Here is a 23,488-nt window from a genome sequence, read left to right as displayed (position 1 = left end):
GAAGTCATGGCTAGAATCGGCTCTAGCTGTTTTAGATGATCTAATGATATCTTTTTCTTGGTACCACTCATGTGAGTGGGAAGCAGTGTTATCAATAATTTTGTAAGCGTCAGTTGCGGTTTTCTTCATAATGGAACCATCAGCTGCTATATCGATGTCTTTTCTTGTAGTGATGTCGCATCCTTGGTAGAATATTTGTACTATTTGACAAGTGTCTAAACCATGTTGCGGACATCCTCTTAATAACTTTCCAAATCTTGTCCATGCCTCATAAAGAGTTTCATTTGGCTTTTGTGCGAACATAACTATTTCTCCTTGAAGTCTCACTGCTTTAGATGCCGGAAAGAATTGTTTAAGAAATTTTTCAACTAAAACATCCCATGTATCAATCGCCCCTTCAGATAACGATTCTAACCAATCTTTGGCTTCTCCCTTTAAAGTCCAGGGAAATAACATGAGATATATCTGTTCATCCTCAACTTCTCGAATTTTAAATAGAGTACAGATCCTATTAAAGGTCCGAAGATGTTCATTTGGATCTTCCTTCGGCGCACCACTAAATTGGCATTGATTAGTTACCATGTGTAGAATTTGTCCTTTAATTTCATAATCTGGCGCATTAATGTCTGGTTGAGTAATTGCGTGACCTTGGCCAGTGCGTTTAGCTCGCATTCGGTCTTCCATACTTAGAGGTTCTAGATTCTCCATAATTGAATTTGTTGAATCTGAATCACTAGAGGATTCTGATTTAATGGTTGGTTCCTCTACAATCTCTGTTTGAATGATTGGTGGTTCCGGAGGAAAGATTAATGGTTCAGGATCTCTGAATTGTCCCTGAATATCCTCCGGATTCTCAATTGTGTTCGGGTTCAAAAAATGGATTATCGGAAATTTGAATTGGAGTACTTGGTCGACTGGATGGAGTTTCTAAAGAAAAATAAACGGCGACAATATTGGCTAGATGTCTTGATCGAGTTACAGGTGGTGAACGTACGAAAGGTGGTTTCATTTTGCTAGGTGCATTCACTGAATATCCTATTAGTTATAAAAGATAAAAATTATTAAAGTTATCAAATTAACAGACTTTTCTGCTTTTGCCCACGTTTCGAATAGCCAATAGATGTAGCAGGGAGCCAAGACCCTTTAAATTGGAAGCTCACAACTCAGCCACTAACAAATCCAACTATTACTACGAAGCAGAAAATTTTTAGATGTCTATCAATTTAATCACTTAAAATAATTTTTCGTTGAAATTTACGGAAATTTTAGAGAAGAAATAGAAAATTATACGTCCTAAAAACTAGAGCGTCGAGAAATAAGAAAGAAAAAGAGCGCGTTGAAAAACGTCGAAAAATAATAGGCGTCGAAAAATAAAAATAAGAAAGTAGCGCGTCGAAACATAAAAAAAGAACTAAAAACTAATAATTAAAAGTTGCGTCTAAAAATATTAAAGCTTAAAAGAAAAACTATATCCTAAATGGCAATAACTTAAAAAGGTACTAAAAACTTAAAACGGCGTCGCAAAATTCTAAAGCACTTAAATCTTAGTCTAAAGAAAAAGCACTTAAGGAATTTTACGGCAAAGCCTAAAAATCTAGAAATAAAAATAACTATGGCAAAAACTATGACTTAAAACTAATTACGAGCGAAAAATACAAAAATTACGCTAAAACAAATAAAAAGATACAAAATATATAAATATACTTAAAGTTGTAAATAGTACAATTTTTATAAAAATATTATTTTTATATTATTTATTTTATAAAAGTATTAATTTTATAATTTATAAAAACTAATTAAACTAAAAATACATATTAAATAAAACTAAAACAAATTATTATTAAATATAACCCTAATTAGGGTTTTAAATATATAATAATAATAATAATTACGTAATTATTGCAGCAGGAAGTCAAATATGGCGTGTCAGAAACGTTCATGCGATTGCATGGATTTTTGCCTTCGGGTTCATGCGATCGCATGGGCTAGGGTTTCGGGCCAAAGTTGGGCTGCTACAATACCGGGCCTCGTGTTTTTACTTTTTTTTTTTTTTCTGTTTTCTGTTTTAGATTAAATAAAATATAAATAACTTAAATAAAAATTTAATTTTAAAAACTAAAATAAAAATACTTTTATAAATTTTTAACAACTCTTAACAACAAATATATAGATTTTTTTATATATATAGCGTCGCGCTTTCGGCGTTTTAGTGTCCCCGGCAGCGGCGCCAAAAATACTTGATGTGCGTAGAGGTGTATACAAAATAGTTATATTTTTGCTACAAAATACTATTAAATACGATACAATTTTTCACAAGATATTTATTTATTTATAGAATGGATATACCTAAACCATGCTACAACACTTATAGACAGTGTACCTAATAGTACAGTAGTGTAGTTTTTAGTAAGTCCGGTTCGTTCCACAGGGAGACGGCTGAGTTTAACGCTATATTTTTTACAACTATATTTATATAAAATATATATTATTATATATAGTAATATTATTATAAAAGGGGGTTTTTACCGTTTAATGACCGGTTTTTCGATTTTATATCTTAAGCGTAAAGATAAATGACGATAATATAAATGACATTGCGATAAAGTAAATTGCAGTAATTAAAATGACAGTAAATAAAGGTACGATGAAATATGAAATAAAAGTATTATGCTTATTTAAACTTCCGTAATCATGATGTTTGACGTTTTGATTTTAATTAATTGTTACCTGGGTTAATTGTCCTTTGTCCTGGTTTATTTGATACCTATCTGGTTTTTGTCCATAATAGTCCATCGGTCATAATTATAAAATGCTCGTCAAATTAACCTTATTCTCGAAGTCAAATATTCCAACTAATTAGGGATTCGAACTGTAACAAGGTTTTAATACTTTGTTTAATAATTACACCAGGTTATCGACTACGTGTAATCCAAGGTTTTAATACTTTGTTAACAATTACACCAATAATCCTTGTATGTAATCCACCCCTGTTTTAATGAGATATGAATATTAATTTACCCACTTGATCAGAATGAATAATCAATTACCCAACCCGAATAATTAATTAAATAATCGTAAAAGATGTCGTATAAACGTCACTAAATAGAACATACATAATCATTTTAATAATTATTAGATTAACAAATTTGAAGATAGGTTCGACAGATTCTAATGAGTTGTCATTCGATTAGACAATACCCCCTATCTATTAATAGTCAATAGTCCAATGTCCACAAGTGTCGGTCTTTTATCCAAACCTTAATTATAGTACAAAATCTAATAACCCAATCTTAATTTTTAGTCCAACATCATGATTACTTTGGCTTAAATAAGCATAATAATAACTTAGTTACGAGACATTAATTAAAAAGAAAGAAGATAGCTTACAGTGGTGATTAATCGCGTAGCGTTACACGGACAGAGTTCCGACTTTAAAACCCGTAAAACATTTCTTACATTAGCCTAACTAAACCATAATTTATTATTAATCTTAATTATAATTAAAATTATAATTATAATTATATATTACATAGAGAGAAAGAGGGATTGAAAAAATTGTGTACCTAACTCGTCAGAAAAACTGACTTTTTATAGAACTTGGCCTGCTACAGTAACTCACGCGATCGCATGAGATTTTAGTGCAAATCTCATGCACTCGCATGGGCTCATGCACTCGCATGGGCTCATGCACTCGCATGGGTTTTATGCCTAAATCTCATGCGATCGCATGGCCGTCAGATCCAGCTCACATATTTTTTGTTTGCTAGTTTGTCGACGTTATTTAATATAATATATAATATATAAATAATTTATATAATTATTTAAATATTATATTATATTCTTGTGCATAGTTGACTTGTAATTTTAGCTCCGTTGCGTCGCGCGTTGATAGTTGGCTCAGGTCCCGGTTTTGGTTTTTCGAACGTCCTTGCGTACTATTTAATATCTTGTACTTTGCGTTTTGCGGCTTGTACTCTTATCATTTTTGGACGTTTCTCATCAATAAATTGAACCACTTGAATTATATCTTGTACATTTGAGCTTTTTGGTCATTTGCGTCTTCAAATCGTTGTTTTCTTCTTTTGTCTTCGCACTTATTTATTTAAACGAATATTACATAAAAATAGAACAATTGTAACTAAAAGCTTTACATATTGGAAGGATATTGTGCCTAAATATATGTTCATTTGGAGCACTATCAAATATCTCCACACTTGAGCGTTGCTTGTCCTCAAGCAATACAGAATTTGAAATTAAAATCACACTTCACTCGAATCACTTTTTTATTCTCACACTTTATACATCAGTGATTTTGATACGGTGGTATAAACAATGATAGTAACGATGTGGTTTACAGTCCCACATGACTTATAAAATTTAGATCCTTAAGGAAATTGGATCTTTATGAAAACATTTGATCTTTTGAAAATTCATTCTAGCTTTTACCCTAGATAAGTTTTCCAGAATAACCCTTCACCGGTGTTTGCAAATTGTTTTTGTGGGTTTTGTGGGTTTCAGATTTGAAAAATTTAGCTCAAAACTTGCGGTTTTGTGTCACCCACTTGCTAACCTTGTATTGGGAAAGCAACACGTCCAGTTTACTTGCTCCGTATATTACCTTTCGGTAAACTACCGTCCAGTTGTAAAGGAAAGCGTTGAACAAGCAACTGTTAAGGCAATGTCCCGAGACATGCATTTTATTATGGTCTATATCGTGTCGGATGCAATTACTATCCTTTGTAGGAGCAATAGTAAAGATCACCCTATAGTTTTTCGGTCTGGCACAAGGTTCTGTGTTCGACCATGCTATGAAACCACCGTTCTTACAGTTAACACCCGATTTGGTTCAGGTGACCTAATGAATTCCGGTGAATTCTTAGGATTTTACGTTCAATGGTAATGAACGCATTGAAAATAGGTTTTCAGAAAACAAATCGGTTTTAATTTGATCAAAATATTTTCTCGTTCAAGCTCGAGTTTAGATATCATCGAATTCCATGAGTTTGTAATTCTCAATCTTTAAAGTCAATCTCAAGGATTGAGTAATATCAGGCTTAAAAGCTGATTTTTAATCTTTTAAGGAGATTATCCTTTCTGGGGGTCTGATTCATTAGTCTTATCAATCTAATTTGCACGGCGCCCTCCCCATTTTACGAGACAGATCCTCTCATGGTTAGGATAAGTCTGACCACTTGGCGACCCTGTTTGATGCTGAAGTCCGTGGATTTCCAGTTGATTTTCGAGAAAACTTTTCAAGGTTTTTCGTAGACTCTACAACTGATCTGGATGACAACTTCCTGACCTAAATCAAGAAGCGTATTTTTTTCTCGGAAGACTTTACTTTCTTTTAATGATGGAATTGATTCATCGTGTAGATCCATCTTTTCTTTTCTTTCATCGGGTAAAACAGTTAATTTAGTCCAAAACAAAAGCACCTGCAATAACTTTACAGAAACATGTGATAGATAGTTTTTAATTGAATAACTAGGTACATTCTCCCCACACTTGGCTTTTATTTATTTCTTTCTTTACCTTTTTATTCTCCTCTTTTCCATTTTAAATGAATTCAAGCATTTTAGGTTGTTTCTCAATTTATGTTCTCTCCGAGGTAACAATAATTTCGGTAATAAAACCTAGTTTTATCGTTCATAAATATGCATAAACATGATTTTGAATTCATTTAGTTGAAAATTTTACAAATTTTCACAAAATTTGGCAATTAAACTAAGTGTAAACCCGAGAGAATTTATAACCCTTCTCCACACTTGAGATCATGCAATGCCCTCATTTCCATGAAATCAGACTATAATTATAAATTCATGAGGGTGATTAGTGTAGAAAAGTGATTAAAAATACCGAGTTTGCAATTACTAAGGTCGTCGAATGATAGATGGTGCGCCTCATCGTTCATTCCTTTTGTTGTAATTTCACATATGTTTTGCGTCTTATCGTCAAAATTAGTAGCTTTTGCTGAACTTTAATGTCATTCTTTGAAAATACGCTGTTTTATCCTGTTTTGTACATAAGATAAACTACAAACATATATATAATATATATATATATATATATATATATATATATATATATATATATATATATATATATATATATATATATATATATATATATATATATATATATATATATATATATATATATATATATATATATATATATATATATTTATAAAAACCTTTATTTATTAAAACAATTTAAATGAATAATTTTTTAAAATTTTGTTTCCTTTTACTTTAGGTAGTTTCGGTATGTTTATCTAGTCCGTCCCTCGACAAAATTTAAAATTTGTCGTTTTTAAAGCGATCGTTTTAAAAGCAAACGTTTTTGGGTTTTTTTTTTAATTTTTTTTTGGTATACTTTAGATCAATAAAATTAAAAATAATGATAACAAAATTTTTCGCCCCGCCGTCGGGTAAAGCAATTTCGATTCTATGATATAGTCTTCAACTTACGATAAATTTTAGAAATCATTTTTTAAACTTAATGAAATAAAGTAAATTTTGTTTTTAAATTCACACAAAACTTAAATTTAAAAAGCATATTAATTTCATACAAAACCTATAAAACAAAAAACAATTCAGAATGGAGGGAGAAAACTAGTTCTTTAGTGTCTGCTAGCGGAAAAGACCAATCAGATTCCATTCTTGGAACTACACGAGAACAAAACAACTAACACTATACAGCATTTTTTCTTAGAACTTTTGAATCTCCCCACACTTAGGTAGCTGTGGTTTTGAAATTGTGATTAACTTCATTGTCAATTTCTCTTGGACCATAATCAACTTGCATATCTGTGACTTTTGCTTTAAGCCCCGGTCGGATTCCTGTGTAATATTCACAAATTCAACTAGTTTCGCCTTTTCTTTAGGCGATAGATTAGATACTAACCGGTTACATAACTTAAAGTTCCCCTTGGTTCTAGCATCACAAATCCGTTTAATAAGTTTCTTCATTGAACTATTAATAACGGGGTCATTTAATTTCGCATCAACAACGGGGTTCTTTGTTATCAGGTCATCATTAGGTGTTACTTCATCTTCCCCACACTTAGGCGTTTTATTATTGTTAAGCACAACCGTTGGAGTTGGTAAAACAATATGGTTCTTACCAATCATCTTTTTTGTTTCAACGGTTTTGGTTGGTGGATATTTAGACTTTCGACTCACAAAGGTGATCGATTTGTCACCATCACTAAGTGTCATTCTACCCTCTCTTACATCAAATAACGCACTAGTGGATGCTAAGAATGGTCGACCTAAAATTAGAGGAATGTTTGAGTCCTCTTCTATGTCAATGACAATAAATTCGACTAGAAAGGTTAAATTACCTACTTGAACGGGTAGGTTGTCAGTAATTCCAACTGAGTGCTTAATGGTTTGATCAAAGAGTCTAACACTCATGTTTGTTGGACTTAACTCACCTACTCCTAATCTCTTATATAATGAAAGAGGCATAACACTCACACTCGCACCTAAATCTGCTAGTGCGTCATACATGACACAATCACTAAGTAGACAAGGAACAATAAATTCACCCGGATCACCCACCCTGGGTGGAAGTTTTGGTGGAACTGTCTTCACCGGGTTTATCTTTACTATTTTTGTTTCTTGTATTTTCTTATTCTTCTTCTTCTTTCCAAAGGTATCACAAATGTGACGATCGCTCCAAATCCATATGGACGAACACGTCATTCATCGATTTCATTGCGTGGTATTTGACCTCTATATGATACGTTTTGTAAACATTGCATTCTTTTGAAAAAGGCACACCATAAATGAATATTTAAATCAAAGGTTTTCGACATCTGATGATTTCTACTTATAGACAATCACCGTAACTAATAGTTTACAATAGTACTTCCGTTGACAATGCAGTCAAAATAAGATACATGGTGATGATTTGGTGAATGCAACGTTTCCTTGAAAAATATGCCATGTAAGACTCCATGCATATAGCTTGTCAAACATATAAGCAAACAGCGGAAGACTTCTAGGGAACCTGAGAATAAACATGCTAACAAGTGTCAACACAAAGGTTGGTGAGTTCATAGTTTTAATGTTTTGCATAATCTGTACATAAAGGTGGATCACAAGATTTCAGTTGTTTCATCCAGAAACGTTTATCAAAATATTCTACGAAATTGAGCACCCTGGTAACTAAACTTAACGTATATATAATTTGTACCCTTTATATAATCATCTTAATAATACACGCAAACCAACATGTACGCTTCTCAAATAGTATATGTCCGTTAAAAGGCTAGTGCTCTAGCTCGGACTGGGATATCAAGCCCTATGGATCCATATACTACTACTCGCGCCCACCAGTTCTTATAACCGGCAGTTACTAGTTACCAAAGCTAAGGGATTTTCGGTTCAAACTCAGTATAGAATTTAGTATGTACTTGTGTCCATTGTTTAAAATAAAGTGCATGTATTCTCAGCCCAAAAATATATATTGCAAAAGCATTTAAAAAGGGAGCAAATGAAACTCACCTTAGCAGCATATAAAGTCGTTCACCAAAATGTGACTGAAACTCGGTTTACCAAATAACCATATATCTCAACCTAGAGAACATATGTTGGTCAATAAATGTCTATCAAGCTAGGTCAGGTCATAGTGTATCACAATCCTAATGCTCGAGATCGACATACAAAAGTTTATCAAAAGTCATTTCAAAGAGTCATTCTGACTTAATACTATAGTTGAATGATCATGGCAATCGAAACATTTTAACATTTCACATAGTTTCCAAATTCTTGTAAAATTAGTCTATAGTTTTTATAAGGCTTTAAAACAAGATAAAACAGTCAATTTTGACAATTGTTCAACAAAACGAGACGTGCCTTAAATAAGGATTCATTTACTCGGCTGGTAATATTTAAAAATCCATTTTATCAATATCGTAAACAAGTTGTTTAAATCTTAATTGCAGATTCAAAAGCAATTTCAATTAACGTTGATCATAATTCAGTTGCCCATATCTTTTAATTCGTTCATCGAAATTTCGCGATTTCTAAATGAAAAGTTATTGATTTTTCGTCAGCTTTCCAAAAACATGCATATCATATACCTTTTATCAGTAATATATATATTAAATTCGTGATTCATCATAAACTATTTAACGACAAAATTTAGCATACAAGCATGCATAAACATATATACTCGAGCACTAGACATGGATACACAATTAATATATAAAAGATAAGATATGAATGCTTACGTATCAATATTGAGATTCAATATTGTAGGAAAGTATGTAGATGCAACAGAGATGATAAACACTAGATTTGATTCACAAATATACCCTCGAACATTACCCATAACCTCCTTGGCAATAACCCATAATTTCCTTAGCTCTATCCCGCTCAAAAACCCATTTTGAAGGTGACACGCTCATAACCTCGTCGTAGTATTTTATGTATATATACTACTAATAATAATATTTTAATAAGATTAATAATAATAATATTAATCTTAATAATAATAATAATAATAATAATAATAATAATAACAATAATATTAATAATAATAATAATATAATAAATAATAATAGTATGTGGAGACCAGATCGAGCTTTTATAGTATGTGGCCTGCTACAGTACCTCATGCGATCGCATGAGTTTTCAGTGTTTTTGTCATGCGATCGCATGGCCGCCTTATCCGTTTTTGTTTGCTAGTTCGTCCACATCCAATAGTGTTTACTGTAGCAAATAGTGACTGTAGCAAATAGTGTTTTACTGTAGCAAATAGTGTTCACTGTAACAAAGTACTGTAGCACTGTAGCAAAGTACGGTTTCACTGTAGCAAATAGTGTTTTACTGTAGCAAATAGTGGTTTACTGTAGCAAAGTCATTTTTTACTGTAGCAAATAGTGTTTTACTGTAGGAAAGTCGTTTTTACTTGTACATATATATATATACATACATATAATTGTTCATGAATCGTCGAGAGCAGTCAAATGTAATTGAATACATGAAACAGTTCTAAAATTTTGAGATTCAACTTCATAGACTTTGCTTATCGTGTTGGAAACGTTAAAGATTAAGTTTAAATTTGGTCAGAAATTTCCGGGTCATCACAGTACCTCCCCGTTAAAGAAATTTCGTCCCGAAATTTGAGTAAGGTCGTCATGGCTAACAATAAAAAATGTTTTCATAACGAATATGAGTCGATAAATAGAGTTTTATCACCATTGAATAATGTGATGACCCGGGAATTTCCAACTAAATTTAAACTTTAATCTTTATATGTTTCCGTCACGATAAGCAAAGTCTGTAATGTTGAGTCACAAAACAATTTAAACTGTATTCATGTAACCATTCGAACCTCGACCAACTCCCGACAATTCACGAACTTGTACTTGTAAATAAATATGTATATATATAAATGTAATATATAAAATGTATAAATATCAAATATTTAAATAATGTTATCATATAATGAATAATATAATTACGAAATTAATAAATTGTAATATTATTATATTAAATGTAGTTACAAGTTAAAGATAATTGTTATACCAATATTATTATTACTTTCACTATTTATATAAAAATTAGTATTAGCTATTTTATTATTTTCAATATATAATATATGAAATTTAATATATGTAATTTGTTATATTATTATTATTACTAAAAATTATCATTTATTATTATTAGTATCTCTATCAATAATAATATTATTTATTACTAATATAATTATTATTAATTAGTATTAGGTTGATATTAATATTTTTTTTTTATTTCTACCACCATTATTATTATATTTAGTATTTTTATTATTATTAATAATAGTGTCAATATTATTATTATTATTATATCTAATATATTATATTTAGTAATTATTAATATTAAAAAAATTATAAAGAAAACAGAATATAGTACTCCGTACGAATCAGTTACACATCTAAATCTACTTTTCATTTTATATTTTTATTTTATGTCCTTCTTGTCTGCTTGCTAAATGTCGACTGCAAATTTGTCAATGCAAAACAAAAGCTATTCTATTATTTTCACTAACTCCCAATTACTCGATGATCACCTTTTATTCAACTAGAGCACATCTGCTTTCGAATAGAAAATCAGGAAATTATAACAGTTACACTTCAACATCTACTTTATACTTTTATTTCTTCTGCAAACGAATCTCTTGTATACCACCTTTACTAAATTGCAAACCAATACACTGGTTCAAAGATTCATTTGAATTAATAGTAATAATTAAGATATTATTATTTTACTTACGAAGATTGTATATAGATACATACAAGTAACTTGATCAATGATCATACCCTCACTTTCTCTAGCTCACTATCACCACAGTCACCCTTTAAAACACACGATCAAACTATCTGTGTTTTTAATCGAACGCCATCACCACACACGTAAAACCTCTCGAGCAATTCGAACGAAACCCATTCATGATCGTGTTTTGTGTGTAGATACAAACTCATTGTAAACCATTGAAACTCGCCATTATTTTTCCACCGAGAACGAAACCCATCACTACGACTTCTTAAACACCACCATCATTCTGTTTTGTTTTCGGTCCAAGAACATCGCCACCCTAATTACCACCACAAACCCACAACTCATCTTCTTCATATTACAACTGAATTAATTCGAAGCAACACCAACGATAACCTTCCAACACTAACCATGATAACCACCATGTAACCACCACTCTCAACTCCACAAACCACCTTGAATATTTTTTTTTCTGTTTCCTTTCCTTGTTGAACACAACCGAAACCACAATCACCTTTATTTCTTCTATTGTTAATTGAACCAAACTTGTCACCAACCACCACGTAACCAACTACAAAATTCGCTTCGTGTTTGCACCTGATACTGCTGTAAGTCTTGTTGTTCTTTTTGTTACAACAAATGATAATGTTAAATGACGATGATTGTGGTGAAGTAAAATAATGATAGTTGTTATATAAATAATGAAGATTGTAAAGTGATGATGCTGTTCCCCACGATGTGCATTCTGATCCCATTTTTTTTTTAAAAACGCGTACGAATACCATTTAGCAAGAAAATTGTCGGTTGGCCTGTTGAATATTTAATCACAATAACAACATGGGACAAAGTGTTGTGAGGCAATTTCAAATATGGCAGACAATTAGGAATGGCAATTGGGACTTGTGAATATTAAATTAGGCTACCATGTTTGGTTATTATTTGGGCCACTATTTTTTTTTCTTCCATTTTGATACCGTGTATATTAGTTATGGTGGGGGCTGTGAATGTTTTTTTATTTATTTATTTGGGACGTAAATATAAACAGATAGATTATCGATCCTGTTAAGTTGATTATGATTATGATGACCAGTGAGGAATGGGATGATTACAAAAGGATTATGATCACTGATAAATACGAATGTTTAGAGATGAATCGATTAGATATAAGTTATACATATTAATTTCTGTGAGTTTAAAACAGAAATGATATGACAGTATAATGGATGGGGTGTGCTTGTATTAAACAGGAGGTCCTGAGTTCGAGCCTAGCCTCCTCCATTCTTAATTTTTATTTACAACAGCAACCTGACTGCCTGATGGGCCGTAATTGAATTGGGTCGTGGAGTTAGTGTAGTGGGCCATGATTCTGTGTTACTGTTGGGCCAGACGGGTTATAAGTAAATCGGAGGAGTTTTATTCAGAAAATAGTAGATGGCTAAATGGTTGGGTATATGGTCGTTAAGCGAGAGGTCTTAGGTTCAAGCCCTGTCTGAGACGTTTTTTTATATCTTTTTATGAAAAAACTTTAAAGGTAGTTTTTCTTTCTCATTATTATTATTATTATTTTTTTTATTATTATGATCATTACTATTATTATTGTTATAATTATTGTTATTATTAGTAATATGGGAATTATTATTAATATTGTAGTTACAAGTATTATAAGTATCACTAATGTTATTATGTATTATTATTTTAAAAATTCTAAGTATTATGACTTGATTAATAATATTGTTAAGATTATGATTAGAAAGATAAATATTATAAATACAAATATTATTATGAAATTGATTAAGTTACTAATTAAGATGATTATGATATTATGAGTATAAGTATTATGGTTTAATATATTAATGGTAAATTCTTGTTATTATTATTATTATTATGATTATATTAAGTATGATTAATAAGAAGAATTATGATTAAGATTATGATTAAGTTTACTACAAATATTATTATTATGATTATTATTATTATGATTATTATTATTATTATTATTATTATTATTATTATTATTATTATTATTATTATTATTATTATTATTATTATTATTATTATTATCTTCATTATTATAAAAAGATACAACATCTTATTTATTATTATTTTATCAAATAACTACTAGTTATATAAAACTATACTTAATACATATAACATAACTATATAATACATAAAATGAATATACCTATGAAACATATAAGTTATTAATATAAAAATGATGTCACTAATAATATATATATATTTGTTCAATTACCATTAAATGTATTAATATACATGATTGAATAATAGGTTCGTGAATCCGAGGCCAACCTTACACTTGTTCATAGATGTTATATGTATTTTTACTACAAAATACAGTATGGTGAGTTTCATTTGCTCCCTCTTTAAATGCTTTTGCAATATATATTTTTGGGACTGAGAATACATGCGCTTTTATAAAAGTTTGACGCAATAGACATAAGTACCTTAACTGCATTCTATGATAGAATTATCTGGGATTGGGGTTGATATGAATGATTTTTATCTCTAGTACGATGCGAAATGCCTGCTATGAGATGGTTGGTTGATATGAATGGTTTATTATTTATGATATTTTGGCACCGGTTGGCCTATATTTTATATACATGTGTTCAGCCATGGGGTGTAAAGACTGGCACAGAGGTTCTATATTTTGAAGGCACATGTATTCAGCCGTGGGTTGAAAGACCAGCACAGAGGTTCTATATTTTGAAGGCATATGTATTCAGCCGTGGGGTGAAAGACCGGCACAGATGGTTACTATTATATTTTGAATCCTCACCAGGTGTTCTTCATATGAATGATATTTTTTGTGCAGTTGGAATGGGACCTCTGCACGTTTTATAATAAATGAAATCTTGTGGCCTATTAAAATGATGAAAATGAAATGATTACTATAAACTAATGAACTCACCAACCTTTTGGTTGACACTTTAAAACATGTTTATTCTCGGGTTTGAAAGAAACATTCCGATGTGCATTAGCTCATTTTAAGGATATTACTTGGAGTCATTCATGACATATTTCAAAAGATGTTGCATTCAAGTCATTGAAGTTCATTAGAGATTATTAAGTAAATGACAGATTAGGTCATTTATAGTTTGGATATTATGAAATGGTATGCATACTTGTCAACTTTCGATGTAATGAAAGTTTGACTTTTAAAAACGAATGCAATGTTTGTAAAATGTACCATATAGAGGTCAAGTACCTCGCGATGTAACCATATGTAATGTTCTCGTCCATATGGATTAGGACGGGGCATCACAGGTGGTATCAGAGCGGTGGTCGTAGCGAACCAGGTCGACATTAGTGTGTCTAACTAGGAGTTGTTAGGATGCATTAGTGAAGTCTGGACTTCGACCTAGTAGTTGTTAGGTTATATTAATGAGTCTGGACTTCAACCTGGTCCGCATGTCAAAAGTTTTGCTTATCATTTCTTGTCGAAAATTACCTGCTTATAATTCTTAGTCTAGACACATCTTACTGCATTGATTGCATGAATAGTGTATAGACAAAATTCATATCTTAGCGTATCTGCTAATTCATATCTTAACGCATCTGTTACTATAGACTTTATCTGACACTTTTCCTTAACTCCCTTCATAATCTACGGGATCTTCTGTACTAGGTATAGGTATTCTATGTAATTAGAATATCATCCTATATCCGAAAATCATTTCATATAGAAAAATCCTTTATTCAATCCTACGCAATGGAACTCACCATTAGTTCAAGTCCCTCGGATTCCGATATGGAGTCCCACTCCAGTTCCGAAAGCAGCGTCACCAGAATGAATCAATCAATCAGCCATCCTCAATTCATCTGATGGGTTTGTAGTCGACTTAATCAATAGAGACGAGAAGAAGGCGATCCTTTTCACCAACCAAATTCACCTCTTGGCGAAGAACTTGAATCACTCACCGGCGAACCAATCTGAAACACCATTTTCACCCTCATTTCCCGAATATCTCGTCATGATTATATTCTATCTAAAATTCTAAACCTTATTCATCCGCTCATTCCGACTTACAATCATCCCGAAATAATAGAAGAAGTCAACGAACTTTGCGCCCGAGTTGTAGCCTTGAAAAGTATGGTGCAAAATGTATCAGCTTCATCAACATTATCGGCATCAACAGTATCACCAACAGTAACATCCGCATCCCACATCTCAACATCACAATCTGTTCCACGAACATCAACATCATACGAACCATGGATACCAAGGAGTACCAACAGCAAATAACAATGAAATATTGAACCATAACTTCATTAATATTCTGCGAAGAATATGTGGATCCTAATAAACAATGAAGTATTGATCCATAACTTCATTAATATTCTGCGAAGAATATGTGGATTCTAATAGTCTTAGAGATTACTTATTCTAGCTCAAATCAAAAATCAAATAAGTCTAATATTATATTGACTCATTAAATCCATAATTACATCTGAAGAAAATATATATGTATATATATTTTCATAAAGATTGTGATTAAAAATTCTTTCGTACAAACTGTTAATGATGAAAATATTTTAACGGGTAGGTAATACCCGAGGAATATTTAGATTTCACATTAATAAGTTACACTGTACATTTTTCGAATCTGATTCAACAGTCATTTACTATCCTATTTACATCCACCGATATACGAATCCGTTCACCACAGAATAACCATTTTTATTCGATTTCATATTCGGATTTTGACTTATCAGAATCCCACAAGTGGCATAATGAAGAAAACATTTGACGGAATAAAATTTGTTAGAAACAAACAAATTAACTTTGAGAAATTTTGTTAAGAATCAACGCTAACAAAATCCTAGCTAACTGTTCCTAGCTAATTGTGGACTAAACAACTGAGGACTACCAACAGCGGACAATTAAAATGAATTAAAATATTGATTATAACATATGAAACTAAACAATTCTTCAAGTTTGCCACTTGATTTCATCTTAAACCTCATTTGTATCTCGACGATTACAATCTGCGTTCAAACCTTTCATGATTTTTGAAAACACTCAATCGAGAGGATGAACCAACCGCACTTCATCTACGTAAGAAGAGATTGATGCATATAGTTATGCACTTGAAAAACTCTCGGAATCTGAGTAAACGTTTAACACGTATCTGTGCTAATTCTATTAGTGTTATTATTACCCAAAATAACTTGGTGATTCCTTTCAAAGTAGCAAATTTTGTCACAGCTCCAGCAAGTCAACTTCGACTTTTCGTTCGAAACAACCTTATTATCACCTTGATTTATAGGTACGCTCTTTTATTGCTACCGGGGAACCTTTTATATTTCACCATATTACCATCAGCGTTTAATCATCTAAAAACACAATTCTCCTGAAACCACCTCGGATTGATAACCGATGATTCAGATATCGTAGCATTAAATGCAGAGGAAACAGAAAAATTGTAGATAGTCTAAACGGCCAAAAGTTTGATGATAAAGAAAGGAGTGTTAGGAACGCTCGATAGAAAAGTTGGTACTGAAAAACAGATTGAGCAAACCATGAAGGAGACCAAGGCCAAATACAAGGACCATACCCTATATTCAAAGAAACCAGGTAATTCTGGATACGGTGAAACCTTCAACGAATATCTAGCTCTGTACTCTTGATTAAATCTTGCGGAAAAATCTTTCTTCATCAACCATCGAACTTAGAAATTCCAAAATATCATCATAAATATCTTCGATATTTCTGAAGATATTTTCATAAATATTCTCGTCCGAAATTATTTATCTTTTCGCCCTATCTATATTACATCATAGAGGAAACTACTTTAGTTTCTAAATTTCTTTAAAATTCGAGTTTAAATTGTGAATGTTTTTGAAGTAGTGTTGGGAACTGATGCATGAGTTAGTATAATATAATGACACTTGATCAACGTCCGTACGAATCAGTTACACATCTAAATCTACTTTTCATTTTATATTTTTATTTTATGTCCTTCTTGTCTGCTTGCTAAATGTCGACTGCAAATTTGTCAATGCAAAACAAAAGCTATTCTATTATTTTCACTAACTCCCAATTACTCGATGATCACCTTTTATACAATTAGAGCACATCTGCTTTCGAATAGAAAATCAGGAAATTATAACAGTTACACTTCAACATCTACTTTATACTTTTATTTCTTCTGCAAACGAATCTCTTGTCTACCACCTTCACTAAATTGCAAACCAATACACTGGTTCAAAGATTCATTTAAATTAATAGTAATAATTAAGATATTATTATTTTACTTATGAAGATTGTATATAGATACATACAAGTAACTTGATCAATGATCATACCCTCACTTTCTCTAGCTCACTATCACCACAGTCACCCTTTAAAACACACGATCAAACTATCTGTGTTTTTAATCGAACGCCATCACAACACCCGTAAAACCTCTCGAGCAATTCGAACGAAACCCATTCATGATCGTGTTTTGTGTGTAGATACAAACTCATTGTAAACCATTGAAACTCGCCATTATTTTTCCACCGAGAACGAAACCCATCACTACGACTTCTTAAACACCACCATCATTCTGTTTTGTTTTCGGTCCAAGAACATCGCCACCTTAATTACCACCACAAACCCACAACTCATCTTCTTCATATTACAACTGAATTAATTCGAAGCAACACCAACGATAACCTTCCAACACTAACCATGATAACCACCATGTAACCACCACTCTCAACTCCACAAACCACCTTGAATATTTTTTTTTCTGTTTCCTTTCCTTGTTGAACACAACCGAAACCACAATCACCTTTATTTCTTCTATTGTTAATTGAACCAAAATTGTCACCAACCACCACGTAACCAACTGCAAAATTCGCTTCGTGTTTGCACCTGATACTGCTGTAAGTCTTGTTGTTCTTTTTGTTACAACAAATGATAATGTTAAATGACGATGATTGTGGAGAAGTAAAATAATGATAGTTGTTATATAAATAATGAAGATTGAAAAGTGATGATGCTGTTCCCCACGATGTGCATTCTGATCCCATTTTTTTTTAAAAACGTGTACGAATACCATTTAGCAAGAAAATTGTCGGTTGGCCTGTTGAATATTTAATCACAATAACAACATGGGACAAAGTGTTGTGAGGCAATTTCAAATATGGCAGACAATTAGGAATGGCAAATGGGACTTGTGAATATTAAATTAGGCTACCATGTTTGGTTATTATTTGGGCCACTATTTTTTTTTCTTCCATTTTGATACCGTGTATATTAGTTATGGTGGGGGCTGTGAATGTTTTTTTATTTATTTATTTGGGACGTAAATATAAACAGATAGATTATCGATCCTGTTAAGTTGATTATGATTATGATGACCAGTGAGGAATGGGATGATTACAAAAGGATTATGATCACATATAAATACGAATGTTTAGAGATGAATCGATTAGATATAAGTTATACATATTTATTTCTGTGAGTTTAAAACAGAAATGATATGACAGTATAATGGATGGGGTGTCCTTGTATTAAACAGGAGGTCCTGAGTTCGAGCCTATCCTCCTCCATTCTTAATTTTTATTTACAACAGCAACCTGACTGCCTGATGGGCCGTAATTGAATTGGGTCGTGGAGTTAGTGTAGTGGGCCGTGATTCTGTTTTACTGTTGGGCCAGACGGGTTATAAGTAAATCGGAGGAGTTTTATTCAGAAAATAGTAGATGGCTAAATGGTTGGGTATATGGTCGTTAAGCGAGAGGTCTTAGGTTCAAGCCCTGTCTGCGACGTTTTTTATATCTTTTTATGAAAAAGCTTTAAAGGTAGTTTTTCTTTCTCATTATTATTATTATTATTTTTTTATTATTATGATCATTACTATTATTATTGTTATAATTATTGTTATTATTAGTAATATGGGAATTATTATTAATATTGTAGTTACAAGTATTATAAGTATCACTAATGTTATTATGTATTATTATTTTAAAAATTCTAAGTATTATGACTTGATTAATAATATTCTTAAGATTATGATTAGAAAGATAAATATTATAAATACAAATATTATTATGAAATTGATTAAGTTACTAATTAAGATGATTATGATATTATGAGTATAAGTATTATGGTTTAATATACTAATGGTAAATTCTTGTTATTATTATTATTATGATTATATTAAGTATGATTAATAAGAAGAATTATGATTAAGATTATGATTAAGTTTACTACAAATATTATTATTATGATTATTATTATTATCATTATTATTATTATTATTATTATTATTATTATTATTATTATTATTATTATTATTATTATTATTATTATTATCATTATCATTATCATTATTATAAAAAGATACAACATCTTATTTATTATTATTTTATCAAATAACTACTAGTTATATAAAACTATACTTAATACATATAACATAACTATATAATACATAAAATGAATATACCTATGAAACATATAAGTTATTAATATAAAAATGATGTCACTAATAATATATATATTTGTTCAATTACCATTAAATGTATTAATATACATGATTGAATAATAGGTTCGTGAATCCGAGGCCAACCTTACACTTGTTCATAGAAGTTATATGTATTTTTACTACAAAATACAGTATGGTGAGTTTCATTTGCTCCCTTTTTAAATGCTTTTGCAATATATATTTTTGGGACTGAGAATACATGCGCTTTTATAAATGTTTGACGCAATAGACACAAGTACCTTAACTGCATTCTATGATAGAATTATCTGGGATTGGGGTTGATATGAATGATTTTTATCTCTAGTACGATGCGAAATGCTTGCTATGAGATGGTTGGTTGATATGATTGGTTTATTATTTATTACATTTTGGCACCGGTTGGCCTATATTTTATATACATGTGTTCAGCCGTGGGGTGTAAAGACCGGCACAGAGGTTCTATATTTTGAAGGCACATGTATTTAGCCGTGGGGTGAAAGACCGGCACAGAGGTTCTATATTTTGAAGGCATATGTATTCAGCCGTGGGGTGAAAGACCGGCACAGATGGTTACTATTATATTTTGAATCGTCACCAGGTGTTCTTCATATGAATGATATTTTTTGTGCAGTTGGAATGGGACCTCTGCACATTTTATAATAAATGAAATCTTGTGGCCTATTAAAATGATGAAAATGAAATGATTACTATAAACTAATGAACTCACCAACCTTTTGGTTGACACTTTAAAACATGTTTATTCTCAGGTTTGAAAGAAACATTCCGCTGTGCATTAGCTCATTTTAAGGATATTACTTGGAGTCATTCATGACATATTTCATAAGACGTTGCATTCAAGTCGTTGAAGTTCATTAGAGATTATTAAGTAAATGACAGATTAGGTCATTTATAGTTAGGATATTATGAAATGGTATGCATACTTGTCAACTTTCGATGTAATGAAAGTTTGTCTTTTAAAAACGAATGCAATGTTTGTAAAATGTATCATATAGAGGACAAGTACCTCGCGATGTAACCATATGTAATGTTCTCGTCCATATGGATTAGGACGGGGCATCACAAATAACACGGATAAAACAATCCGATTACTCGAAGCGTATGAGAAAAGTTATCGTAATAAAGTGAAATGAGGGAATAGAGATTCATCTTTACTTTTGACGTATTAACGAATGATTTCCGGAATTTAAGGAATATAAAATCTTCATAATCTATATAAGATTTGATTCTTCGGAAATTGTGGAAATTAGGATTTTCTTTGATTAAATGCGTAATCTGCCTCGATTGCTATGTCTGATATTTCGCTATAAATTGACCTATTCCGTTTCATTTATTTTCACCACTCCTATAATCTTCTTTCTTATTTCATACATCCCAATAGATTGTGAAAATGCTTAATCCAGTTCTGATTCTTGATATTTTCCTGGCTATCGTATCCTTCATTCTTCTTTTTCATCTGCCACCAGAGGAATTTATTTTCTTCTACTATTACCTTGGGGTTATAGTATTTTTCATTCTCCTGTGTCTTTATATTGCTATACGCATTGATATACACGGTTTGTAATTTCGGGGTTGTTATCAGGCTTTATATTCTCCATTATATTTCGAAGCTTCATGCTTTCGTTATCTCTTCCTGACCTTAAGTCAAGCGGATAATGGTCCAGAATTCGTAGGTATGAAGTTTCAGATGAACATAACTAATGTTCTAAGAAAGAAATGGTAATAGCACAATCTGACTTGTCAAATTACCAGAATACCTCGAAAAAGATCGAATCATTAAGAAAATATTTTCTTGATATTTTTAGAGATTATATAGAATGAAAGAGTTATGTAACATGGTTCATGATGAGGGTATGATCTGTGAACCTTTATCACGTTCCATTAGAAACTCAGCATGACTTACTATAATATAATCACATTGATCAAGTGTCATTACATTATACTAACTCATACTTCAGCTCCCAACACCACTTCAAAAATATTCATATTTTAAACTCGAAGGTTTCAGAATTTAGAAACTAAAATAGTTTCTTTTATGATGTAACACAGATATCATAAGGAGAAAACTGATTTCCGATAAGAATGATTATGGAATTATCTCCAGAAATATGGAGGATATTAATAATGAAAGATACGATGATATCTTAGAATTTCTAATATCAGAGGATGATGAAGAATACTGTCCGCAAGGGTTTAGATTGGGAAGAAAGGTATTCATTAATGGCTTCAGCAAATACTGAATCATTTAGACTCTTGGAAGGCAGGTTTCGTCCTTGTGATTTATCCACAGCCTCCTTCATACTTTGCTCAATCCATTTTCCAGTTCCAAACCTTCTCTTTTTCTAAGTTTTGCCAACACACTATTCTTTATCATCAAACTTTTGGCTGTTAAGATCGTTTACAGTTTTTGCTGCTTCATCAACATTCAAAGTTATCATAACCGAATCGTCGGTTATTAATCCGAGGTGTTTTTCAAAAGTTTGAAGGGTTTGCATGAAGATTGTAATTGTCAAGATACATATGATGTTCTAGAATTTTTGAATGATACAAATTTTTTTTTTTAGGGTTTATGAATAGAAGTGATGTTCTAGCACAGTTTTGAAGTCAAAGTATAGCTTTAAAAGATGTAAGAATCTAAGAGTGATGTTTTCTGTTAAATCTTGGCTTGGATTATGATTTTTCAAAATCAGAATATGTAATCAAATTTGAATGTGGATGGTTGTTTTGATTTCTCGGAAAGAATGTATATCGTTGTGAAAGTAGTGAGTATAGTTGATGATTTGTTGAATCAGAATTGAATAATGTAACATATTACTTGTGAATTTATATATCTTTCCGGTATTACCTACCCGTTAAAAGTTTCACAAGTAATATTTTGTACCAGAGAATTTTATTACAGTCTTTATGAAAATATATGTATGTATATTTTCTTCAGATGTAATACATATTTAATGAATTAATATCATATTAAGCTCATTTGATTTTTGGCTGGATTAGAAATGAATAATCTCTAAAATATTAAAGATTTCATAATCTTCGCAGAGTATTTCACTAATGTAATCAATACTTCATTATTCATTCTTATTCCTCGGTGAAGGATGTTGATGCTCGTGGAATTTTTGTGAACCTTACAAGGCACATATGATGTTTTCTGGAAAGTTTCGAGTATATCGAAAATGAAAATGTAAAATCAATTATGTAATTGAATAATACACTTGGTTTATTATTGTAACACCCAAATATTTATGGTACATAGAGTTATAATGATGTACGTTTAGTGGGTGAAGCATAGTGTAAAAGTTAAAAGGTCAGAATCTGCCCAGACATGGGTGCGCGCCGCGTACCATAAGGTGTGCGCGCCGCGCACATGCCCAGCGACAGAATTCTGTCTTTTTCTATTTTAAGTTTAATGAGGGGCTTTTTGGTCTTTTCACTTGAGGCCGGATCTCAGGCCTTATCAGCTAGTTTGGATCCACTTTTGGATCATTTTCACATCCATTCATCACTCTCAAGTATCTTAGAGAGAGAGGGAGAATTCTAGTGAGAGAATTGGGGTTTTGGAGAGGAAGGAGCTTGAATTGATCAAAGTCTCGGGTTTTAAAGTTGTTCACCTCGGTCCTAGCTACGTTTTAGTTGTTGTGGTAAGTTCTAACTCCGAATTTCATTGTTTGATTTGATATTCAAAGTTAGGGTTTGAACTTGATTTGTAGAGAAACCCATTTAAAA

The 23,488-nt window shown here is 31.4% G+C and overlaps 1 non-coding gene across 1 annotated transcript; it reads left to right on the top strand.

Annotated features, from left to right (window-relative positions):
- Positions 1–217: 217 nt before the first annotated feature.
- On the top strand, positions 218–324 carry LOC139865159 (small nucleolar RNA R71). The gene has a single exon (XR_011764682.1). It is a non-coding gene; the product is annotated as a small nucleolar RNA R71 (small nucleolar RNA).
- Positions 325–23,488: the final 23,164 nt, after the last annotated feature.

Source organism: Rutidosis leptorrhynchoides, chromosome 8 (assembly GCF_046630445.1).
Source record: "Rutidosis leptorrhynchoides isolate AG116_Rl617_1_P2 chromosome 8, CSIRO_AGI_Rlap_v1, whole genome shotgun sequence".
NCBI classification, from domain to species: domain Eukaryota; kingdom Viridiplantae; phylum Streptophyta; class Magnoliopsida; order Asterales; family Asteraceae; genus Rutidosis; species Rutidosis leptorrhynchoides.
Note: the sequence above shows the minus strand (reverse complement) of the source record. Positions and strands in the feature narration are given on the sequence as shown.